This window comes from Rhinolophus ferrumequinum, chromosome 5, assembly GCF_004115265.2.
Source record: "Rhinolophus ferrumequinum isolate MPI-CBG mRhiFer1 chromosome 5, mRhiFer1_v1.p, whole genome shotgun sequence".
Taxonomy (NCBI): domain Eukaryota; kingdom Metazoa; phylum Chordata; class Mammalia; order Chiroptera; family Rhinolophidae; genus Rhinolophus; species Rhinolophus ferrumequinum.
In genome coordinates, this window is record NC_046288.1 from 4,038,629 (window position 1) to 4,050,232 (window position 11,604).

The 11,604-nt window shown below is 40.3% G+C and overlaps 1 protein-coding gene and 1 long non-coding RNA gene across 2 annotated transcripts in view; one reads left to right on the plus strand and one right to left on the minus strand.

The window, feature by feature from the left end:
• Positions 1-8,966, minus strand: part of ITGB1 (integrin subunit beta 1) — a 44,065-nt gene extending 35,099 nt beyond the window's left edge. The window contains 1 exon segment of the mRNA XM_033106286.1: positions 8,736-8,966. The gene's annotated coding sequence lies outside the window, so the exon portion shown is untranslated.
• On the plus strand, positions 8,052-10,731 carry LOC117022298 (uncharacterized). Its single transcript, XR_004423019.1, has 3 exons — positions 8,052-8,361; positions 9,711-9,885; positions 10,556-10,731. It is a non-coding gene; the product is annotated as an uncharacterized LOC117022298 (long non-coding RNA).
• Positions 10,732-11,604: the final 873 nt, after the last annotated feature.

Sequence of the window (11,604 nt, forward strand, 5' to 3'; positions counted from 1 at the left end):
TAACTCATTTGGCATTTCCTTTTACATCTACAGCTATAAATCTTTAGAAACTTTATACATACTACATTTGTAGAAATTAAACAATTACACTTCAGAGAAAAATTACTTTAGGTAAATGTGGTGAGTTACATTTATTTCATGTTTTAAAATAAGGTGCCTAAAAGCCAAGTAGTATAAAAAGGAGTCTTCCACAAAAGATTTCTGCCTATAAAATCTTTGCACAGGGGCACATTTTTATTCAATACAACTAATTAAATTCATGTCAACAAATATTTATTGCATATCTATCACGTACCAGACATATTAAGTGAAAAGCTGGGATATGAACCCAGGCCTGATTCAAAAAGCCAAACTTTCAATATTAAGTACGTTTCTTATGAGAAAGGTTTGGGGAGCTCTGACGCTACTCCCCCTTGTTCCTCCTCTTCTCTGAGCCAGAGCAACAGGAACTCTCCTCAGCCAGAGCACAGTAGCCAGGGGCACTCCTGGCACTCACCTATGACTCAACTGTCACTTTCAGTTGAAACTTAATTTCCCTTCCTTTGTGGAGAACACTTCTGTTCCAGTTATCTACTATTACATAATAAAGTGCTCACGAACTCAGCAGCTTAAACAACAAACATTTGTTATATCATGTAGATCCTGAGAGTCAGGAATCCAGGAGCAGCTTAGCCAGGTGGTTCTGGCTCAGGGTCTCTTCAAGGCTGCTTTGCAGTCAAGCCATCAGTTGGGGCTTCAGTCATCTGAGGCCCGACTGGGGCTGGAGGCTCTGCTTTCATCCCACTTCTCCCCACACACAGAGAGTAATCAGATGTGACAGTGTAAGTGGAAGGAACTCTGAGGAATCCTACTGATCTCTATACCATAAAATATGAGAGGGAGAGTTGGGCTGAGCTCATTCAAGGGCCAAAGCGTCTTTCCCCTTCCAGGAAGAAAGAACAATTAAAACTCAACGTTTTTTTCCCTTTGTCTTCCAGGAAGAGGTGTGTGGTGGTGACCATGGATGTGTTTCAGGCCCAACTAATAAGCTAGAATTAATGATTAACAAAAACTTAGTATAAAGGATGAAGAAGGGGTAAAATTAGAGAATGAGAAAGACAAGAGGCTAAGTATTCCAAGGCAAAGATGGAACTAATACCTCATTTGAAGTATTATTCTTTCTACCCACTGTGGATAAATAAAACAGTATTCTTAACTAGAAAATCTTCAAAAAAGAGAAAAAAAGAAAGAAAATTTTCTAAAATTCACTACCATCCAGAAGGAAAAAAACGGCCTTTTATTTTATGAGCACTGACCCCTTCTTACCTAATGGCAGTATCAGCCTGAAGTTAATGAGCTCCAAAAACAAAGGTTTGGCTGCTCCAAAGCTATAGAACCTGAGAAAAGCTCATAACAGGGCTAGATATTTGAAGAAACTTACAGAATAACAGACTGAAGACAAAATTCATCACTAGTAACTACTCTACCCACCTTCTCCCAAAAAAATGAGAACGTGGAAAATCAATCATCAGTCCACAGGTGCAAGGGAGAGGTACAGAATATACTGCATGTTGGCAAATAAAAAGCCTTGAAGATAAATAAGTTGGGTGTGTGGGGAGGGAAGGGCATGGAACTTACAACTAGGAAAAACTTCTACAGGACAAAAGTGAAAGAAAGTGAAGAATCTTCTCTAAAAATAGGAGAAAATCTAGACGAATTCATTATTTTCTTCGAGGAATTTAGAAAATCTCAAATAGATCTGAGCTTACAGCAATCAAAACCAGTAAGACCACAGAACTAGAGGAACAGGGTACTGAACTAATGAAGGAAATATACGTTGAAATCCTCTACAGAACTCATAAACATATGGAACAGAATCAACATGACAGGAAAGCAAGCTTAAGAAAAACCACACAGATTCAAAATAAGTCAAGCCAATCAGAAACATTTTGATAGTCAATGATGATCCAATAAATACACAACTGGCATACCACCACCAATCCCTGAAAAAGGATAGCCTTATGTGAGAATGCAAAAAAAAGGCATTAAATAAAAAATAAAAAAAATGGTGAGGGGGCACAAAATAAACTGCAAGATCACAGAAGGCCAGAAAGCCCTTAATATAAGGGCTGATCCAAAATGAGCATGAAAGTTGCCTGAACGTAATTCTTCCCAGCTCCTCCTTCCACTCAAAAATAAGACATTATCAAGCAAATGATATTCTCCAAACTAGATGAGTGAGCTGTTCTTTGTTTACACTTGCTATGTCTACAGATGTTGCGTCTCCTATCAGGGGAAAGGAAGAACTTAGTAATCATTTTGGTAGGGAAATTTTACTTTGGGGCAAGTTTACAAAAATAATTGTGAATGGAGCTAGTAAAAAAAAAATAAATTCTTATTGATGAAAACTTTAATAAGTTTTGACCAATCTTTTGTCACATCTCCTCCCTGCTCTGTAGTGGAGTAGAACAAGCAGTACTGGGTGTATTTTAAATGCATAACAAGTGTTTTAAAACCTAACTAAATGTAGGGAGAAGTCAATTTCTCATTCTAGTCAGCAATAAGTTGGGAATAATATCTACCTCAGAACTGTTGCAAGGATAAAATATGACCATAAATGTGAAAGCTCTTAGATATCTTTATAGTGATCTACAGATCACAGTTTACTTGATTACTGAATTTTCTTCTTACTCTCCAAAACATTCACTGGTCATAGGCTTCCAAACATAAGAACCTGAATGACTAGTACTTAATAAATGGTTCTCAATCTTTTTAAACCAATGCTTCTTTAATAAACACAAATCCATTTCTTATTGTGTTTTCCTAATATTAACACTCAATGCACTTTTTCAAACTATAATACAACCTCCTCCTCCTCTAATAATCAGACCAACCGCCACCTTTTGAGAAACACTGAAATCATAATATGAAATAAATACATAAACTGTAAAATACTGGAGTGCTAATAAATTACTATTCCTAATTTCATAGAGCATAAAAGCTTGTTATTTACATATTCATTCAATAAACATATACACTGCCATGTGACTTGCATACTTCAGTGGTACATTACCAGCAAATTTTTCATATAAAAACTTTCCTCATCACTCCACTAAAATTATATTCCCTACAAAAAAATACTCATTTTTCTTCTCCCTTTTTAGCTTATTTGGGGGTGGGGGAGTCTTTCATTGGTTCTTCATCTCTTCACCAACAAGCAGAATTAACTACTCCTTTCTTTGTAGTCCCAAAACAAATTTTTGAATAGTGTCTAGCACAGCAGGTGACAAACCTTCAGTGATGCTCAATGATATAGCATTGTTTTAATTCTATTATAACACTTGTATTATAAATAATTGTAGTCATGTTTGTGAACCTCACCAAGCTAGAGCTGAGGGCAAGAATCCAGGCCTTCAATTTTCATTTGCGTGTGTGTGTGTAAATAAAAACAAAGTAGTCAAACAATATTTGCTAAATCAGATTGCATTCTGCTTTCTAACTACACTGTCATTTGAATATGTCACTAGTATCTTTGCTCATACATTCCAAGCTCCTCTACAAAGCCTTTCAAAACCACTTAAGCCAATGCTGATCTTTTCCTCAAAATCTATTACAGAATGTTATCCGGTACAGTACATTGTGTAAAATATTCTCTGGTATTAGTTGTTTCCGTAGATTGAACACAACTTGTTTCAACTTGACAACATTTTCACCAGCAGGTCCACGTCAACTTACTGCTCTATACCCACTCAGCACAGCCTTTTTCAGATAATTGGCACTCAATTACACTGATAGATTAAAATGCAATGTACAACAGAGCTACATTCTGACAAAGAGCGAACAGGAATAGATTTTGGCTGGTCAGCAATGGCAGGTTTTCTTAAAGCAATAATTCAGCGCAGTACTTCGTCCCCTCTGGTGATGATACAAGAAAATGGTTGTTCAAGGGGAGAAAGAGAAGAGCTGCCTTCTTCAGTGCTCAGGTCTAGCACTAGCTATCCTTCCACTCACAGAATGAGGGAGAATAGAAACCACTTGTTTATGTGGTGTAGGTGCAGAAACGAAAGCCCAGAAAGGTGAAGTATTCAAACAAAGGACACAGAGAAATTCAATGGCAGAGCTTGCACTGAAAACAGGTTCCCCACCTCCCAATCAAGGAGCCTTCAGTACATCAAACTGCTTCTCTCATTGTCTCAAGAGACTAAGTCTTTCTGCCTTTACCTCATCTGTGCCAATCACAGGGAAACCCCACAAATACTCAAGTCATTCACTAAACCATCACACAAAGGAATGAGAAAGTCAGAGAATTAACTGGGGAAGGGAAATGCTTTTCTAGATTCCTTTTCATCCACCCAGCCCTTGACTGCTAAGTGTTCCCAGGTTCTCTTTGGCCCCTTTTCACCCAACACACTCTACTTTGATATTTTCATCTGTAGTCCACAGCTTCTACTAGCACTTACAGACAAAGAATTCCCAAATCTAAATCTACCAAACAGGTTTTTTTGAGCTCCAATATGCACTCTAAACATCTCTCTACCTATGTCCTATGGTCACCTTAAAAAAAAAAAAAAAATCAGCATTATAAATGCATCATTTCCACTCCCTCTGGTCAACCAACCAGCACCACCCCCTTGTGGTCACACTGCCTACCTTAGTGAATTGCACCACCTAACCAGAAACCTGTCATTTGGATTTCTCTCATCTCTCTTACCCCAGACGCCAAATTTTATCAATTTTTCCTCCTAAATACCCCAGCAATTCATCTCCTATACATACCAATGATCTCCAAAACTTTTTGGTCACTTACCTTTATTACTAAGAAAAAATCTGAGCATACATGCACCAAAATATATGCATTTTTATTTATAAAATACACGTATGTCGACAGCAATATAGTAAGGTATTACAAATCATAATAAAATTTTTAAACTTTAAAATGAGATTTAAAATATATATATAATGTTAAGTCTAATATTTTCTTCCTGCACTCCAGTGAGTCATTTATACATTCCTAGGATTTAGGAACCTACATTTTAAAGACTGTATAATGAGATTGGTTTTATAAGAAATATATACAGAGGGTGCCAAAACAGGAAAAAATTGTATTAATTATAATACTCAATATATAACAAAAGATGAATACAAGTCACGTTTGACTTCTGCAATTTCAAGAGGTGCTGAGTGATTACCATCAGCATCCAGACACTTCTGATTACAGCGAACTACTGCTTGAGCATAGATAACATCTCTTAAAATGTGTATACATTTTTTTTGGCATCCCCGGGTATACGCAGGTGTGTATGTTTGTTTATCTATTAAGTGGTAAGGATATTTGAAACAGTTTCTTTTTGCTCAAACCACATATTTCATGATGAGGTGATATACACATGCTTTAGCATATTGCTAAATATAGTAACCTTATCTTCTAAAACCACAAACAAAAAATAAAAGTTTAAAGGGGCTGACTTCTGAAAACCCACATTATATTATTTTATAAATGAAACTTAATTCTATAAAAGTTTTAGGATTAGCCATCTTTAAAAAGATGAGAGGGACAGCCAGTTAGCTCAGTTGGTTAGAGTGCGGTGTTCTTAACAAGCTTGCAGGTTCGATCCCCACATGGGCCACTGTGAGCTCCGCCCTCCACAACTAGATTGAAACAACTGCTGTACTTGACTTTTGAGCTGATGGGTTCTGGAAAAACACTCTTGAAAAAAAAAAAAAAAAGATGAGAAATTTACCAAGCATTATTTGGTTCCTTTTTGCACACAGTTCCTGAAAAAGAGATACCATGTTTTTTTCCACCTACCTACTGAAATATTCTAAGGCTGCTAGTGTTCTGGGTTTTTTATGGACTGCACCTCCTTTTTTTCAGTTTTCTACATGTATAGATATTGCCACCATTTAAGACCCTGAAGACTAATATACTCTGCCCTACCCTTCTCCTTGTCAACCTACCATCCCTATCCCAAGACTCCCACTGCTGCCAACATTATAAAAGGACAAACCCCACAATAAATAACCAGTCAGAATAGACCTGCTAATACAAGATATTTACATATTTGTACAATATAATCCTCTAAAATTCTACCCACAACCTGACAGATCCTAACTTTCCATGTAAAGTGGGGAGATCTAAAATTTAACAATGGTTCATGTGAATCCTATCAGATAAGTTCAGCTTTTTACACATTCAGAAATATAAATTCTCAGAACTCAAAAGTCCTGAAAGTTTTAGCAGGTAGATGTTTCAGCTCATTATTCTAGCAACGTAGTTAAAAGTAAACCAGTGCAGTTAGATAATATTAAAGAAAAAGTTTCTTCAGATAGATTATTATACTATTCCCTCATGTCGTGAGCCACAATTTATTTGGCAAGAAGCCAAATAATAAAGATAATAAGTGGCAAGCATTCCATGAAAACAAGCACCATGTTAAACTATATGAGTAATTTTCATTGTATAAAGTGACTAGATGTTCTCAGAGTTGCTCCTGGAGTTAGGAATTGATTGACCCAATACAGAACTATATATTTATTCAGTGACAGTATATTCGGGCAGATTTTGATTACAGTAAACAGAAAGTTAAGCCACATGATTGTTAAGATTACTAAATCCAGTGATTTTCAATATTATTGTTTCTAGACTCTCATGTACAGAATGTTGAGGGGGGGTTAGAAAACAATCAATGCAGAACTTAATATTCTTTAACATCAACATTACAAAACCTTCACATTTTAGGTCTGTGAAGTCAACACAGATGACTTAATTTAGATTTTATTTGCTTTCTATTTACAGAAGTATTAACCATATCCCCTGTTTTTTAAACTAGCATTCTAATAACATATTTCATTTTATACTGAATTTTAGGATAAGTAAAATGGCTTTCTCCTCAAATGCCTGTAACCAAAATACCAATTTGTTTTCTATTTATCTCTTCATCATCTTCAGTCACTCATTTAATATAGATCAAAGAACCAAAATTATTTAAGAATATGATTATAGTGGTCCTCTTAGGTAAGTCTTGTCCCTTCTGGACTTCAATGTCCACAAATGTAGACTAGGTAACTTCCAACTAAAATTCCTTAATCATTCCTAAAAGTGGTCTATTGTACAACCTCTTGTAAAGGCTATATATAGTTTAAGAAAGATGGTTAATCAAAATTAATTTAGCATTTGTGATTTCTGTGCCATCAAAACCAAAAATAACAACTCAGTAATTCTAGACATCTAAATATCTATGTGCAATGCAGATCAAAATAAACCTTACCGATGATGTTATCAATTATATTTTGAGATAAAAAAATATATATATTTTAATATACCAACAAGGGATAAAAAGGAGTCAACTTTTATTAAGCATATACTCCAAGTGTTTTACATTTGATTTTCACAACTATACTTGATTGATGGAAACCTGTGATTCACACATGGGCTCTGCAGCTAGACCCCCCAGTTTCCCCACTCACTAGCAGGATGACCACAGGAAAATTACTTATGCATCTTGTGCCTCAGTTTCTTCATTTGCAAAATGGGGATAAAACAGCACCTACCTCACTGGATCGGTTCCAGGAGTAAATGAGAAAATACACACAAAGTGCACAGAGCTAAGTATGGTCCTCACTGTCGTTATTATGATAATTAATTAGTACCTTTATTATTAGTGTAGGTATTCTTGTTCCCATTTTAGAGATGAGGAAATGGAAGCCGAAAGAGTGTAATGTACTAGTTATCACACCAACCAGTGCTAGGTTTTGACTCAAAAGCCCAAAATCGATAAAAATAAAAATTACTTGGGCATTAAATACTGGTACTGTTAAAAATACAAGTTGTTTTTATGAAGCATGAGAAATGACACGTAGAAAACGGTATCAGAACAGGACCGGAATTAAATCGTACGGAGACGAAGGGAGGGGCGCCCTTCCTCCAGCCTCTGCAGACTCCGGTGACTGACCGCTGAGGGACCCGACACTCCAGTGCGGCTTTTATTAATATTCAGTGAAAAAAAACAAAACAAAAATACCACAGGCCATCACTGCGCCTTCTTCTTCTAGCGGTGCCAACTTTTGTTGGGCCCACCCCACACTCATGCCCCGCCACAGGCGCTGAGAGCTGGCACCCAACTTCTGGAAGTTGGAAGGATGAACAATTTTCCTACCATGGAGGCTAATCACTAAGTTGAATGTCGCTCAAAGAAAAAGCAGCCAGCCACAGAACAGAGACAAAGAGACACCGTCAAGATCGGTCAAAGTCCTGACACGCCCAGTCCTGAGGCCATTCGCTTCTTCACCTGCACGCTCGGAGTCGGAGGGTGGAATCGGCCTGGGAGCCCCCATTCAACTGCAGCACCCAGGCCACGCGTCAGGCGAGGGTCGTTCTGAATGGTGAGTGTCTGAGTGGCCGGTGTGGCGCCCTGGCCCTTCGCAACCAACCCTCTAGCCCCAAAGTGACAGCACCCAGGCCGGTGACCCTCCCCTCGGAACGCGGCGCGGCGGGCTCTGCGCCCTGGGGCCGCGCGCGCCGGGGAAGAGGAGGTGCGGCGTGGAGGACCAGGAAAGGGGGCGTCAGGGTGGGCTCTGCGCCCCAGTGCTGGAATCCGCCGCCGCCCCCCCATCACCGCCAGCGGCCCACCCGGTCCGGTCCCGCCGTCCCGCACAAAGGTCTCGGCCAGGCCGCGGCTGGCAGCCTGAAGTCCGGCCGCACACCGGAGCCCGAGGCCGGCACAGGCACGCCCGCACCTCCCACCCCAGGTCCCTACCTTCTCCGGGCGGCGTCCGGCCCCACGCGATCGGCTCGGGCCTACTGCTCCGCGGCTCCCGCTCCGCCTCTCCCGCCGGCTGGCGCGGCCTCCGGGGTCTCGGGCGCGGCTGGTGGCGGCGGCTCCTCCCCCTTGGGGGCGGGAAGCGAGAACTCGCGGCCCGGAGCCGCCTCCCCGCAGGAAACGACCCCACGGCCCCGCCTCCTCGGCGCGGCCCAGCGGGCTCCTCAGGCTGCCTCAGCCGCCCTCTCCCTCCGGAAACGCATTCCTCCCGGGCCGCGTCAGCCGCGCTTAGGCGGGTGGAGGCGGAGGAGGAGGCAGGAAGCTCCAGGCCCGAGACAAAGGAGCTGGCCTGGGCGGGAGCGGTCCAGGGCGGTGGGGGGGGAGGAGGGCCGCGGGGGAGCGGAGGGAGGGGCCCGGGACTCTGCCAAGGCCTGCGAGGTGCCTCAGTTTCCTTTTCTGCTAAGGGGTGGGGTACTGGAGTGTGCACCAATGCTCTGGCGAGCTTTACTATCCTCCCATGAGAGGAGACGGGATGGGCTGTAGGGAACCTGGTCCTGGACTCTTCCGCGGGTCTTAGCGTCTGCTTCCCCAAAGTCACATGTCTGTCTGACCAACCATCTAGTTTACCCAAGGCTGTCCCCGGAGCCCCTTCAGTCCCAGGCAGATGGAGACAGTCCCCCACCCTGCAGGGTTGTGGGCCCCAAAACGTTTTCCTTTTGGAAGGAAGACAGCTAAAGCCAATATTGTTTTTCTGGAATGATAGTTTGCTGGGCTTGTGTATATGAGAAAATACTTGAGAAGGAGATGGGTGCCAAGAAAGACAGAAATGAGGAAAGTTTTAGAGAAAAACTGGTGAGTTGGGGAGAAGCTGTTGTTAATCTGGCTGTCCACTTGTGGAGAACAGGGATGAGAAGGAAAAGTTTCATCTTTAAAAATACAGTTTCTATTCTCGCTTTTTGTTTTTGTTTTCAGTAGGTGGAGATGGGGCCTGGAGAAGGAACGGTTTAAAAAGAAGGGAAACATTCATTATGAGAATGGCTGGGCACATGTTGATAAGAGGAGTGAAACCTGTACCAACCAACATCGTACTGAAAGCCAGTAATTCAGAATATGCTACTGGCAAGCTGAAAATGTGTGTTTCCACCTGGTGAGCTGTAGCACCGTGTTGGGTATAGAGCTCAAATTATGAGATTTGTGGAACTGAAAGAAAGGTAGTGGCTAACTTGGGGGAGGTTAGAAGTTGGGATTCCCATCGGCTGCCAATCTTAAGAAAAAATAAAGTAATCCCACCTCTAGAACATTTGCACATTGCTCATTAGCAAAATCAAATCTATTGGTCAGATAATCTATGGCAGGGGTGTCAAAACTGCGGCCCACGGGCCAGCTGCACTCCAATCCATTGTTCATTGGCCCGCAGCAAATTCCAAAAATATATTTAGTTTACTTAAATAAACCAGGTGAGGCAATACGTACTTCACCTCGAGTGAGTGGCCCAGCTGTTTGTGTGTTTTACCGCATATGGCCCTTGGTGAAAAAACGTTGAAAAAAGTTTCGACACCCCTGATCTATGGAGACTTCTAAGAAATGAACTGGACTTTTCCCACTTCAGGGATGACCACACTTAAGAGGCTAGAAGATGTTGCTATAATATCCCCAGTGGTAAAGTTACCACCAAATCTCAACATTCTTGATTTTAAAAGTATTGGTTGTATCACTGTTCAAAATTAATCAGAATTGGCCTGATCTCAGCATAGGAGACTATAGTTCAAAAGCTAAAGCGTAATTGATCCATGCTTGATTTGTATTATATTTCCCAGAATTTTCTTCACTGTATGTGATGTGAGGAGGCAATATTTGCCACAAGAACATTATGAACATCAACAACATGGATGGATCTAGAGGATATTGTGCTAAGTGAAAGAAGTCAGACTGAGAAAGACAAATACCACGTGACATCATTTATATGTGGAATCTAAAGAACAAAATAAACGAACAAAACAGTCTCATAGATACAGAGAACAAACTGATGATTACCATATGGGAGGGGGGTTGGGGGCTGGGTGAAAAATGTGAAGGAATTAAGAAGTACAAATTGGTAGTTACAAAATAGTCACAGGGATGTAAAGTACAGGATGGGGAATATTGTCAATGATGTAAAAACTATAGTGTCAGGTGGGCACTAGACTTACTGGGGAGATCACAAATTATATAAATGTCTACTCACTATGCTGTACACCCGAAACTAATGTAAAATAATATTGGGTATCAACTATAATTGAAAAACAAAATAGCCGCAGGATATAAAGTACAGCATAGGGAATATAGTCAATAATGTAATAACTATACGTGGTGTAATAGACTTATGGGGGTGATCACTTGGTTATCTAATCACTATGTTGTTTGGTACATATGAAACTAGTATTGTATGGCAACGGTGATGAGCATAAATTTTTTAAAAATTTAAAAAATTTTGAAGTTTACATTTGTACTCTAACTCTAAATTAATTTAGGGATAGTTTAATCATCTTTTTAATCTCAATGTCAAACACTGTACCAGGACACATAATAGGGGCTCAGCTAATGTTTGATAAATGAATAAATGGGTCCTTTTGCTCCCTTGGGAACAGGCCAGAACATTTGGCTAAACTGAAGTGTGAGTAGCATTTATGTACAGAAGTCATGACCTTTTAGGAAAAGAGATATTAAAGAAACATGTTCTCTAAGAAAAGCAGTTTGGTCAGGAGTACGACTCTACTTGTGATTTTAAATTATTAATGAACAGTTAGCTAACTGAAATTTCTGAACACTCCAAACAAGGATTGGTCAGTCTTAACCAGGCTAAACAGGAAATCCTAGTAAGTACGAT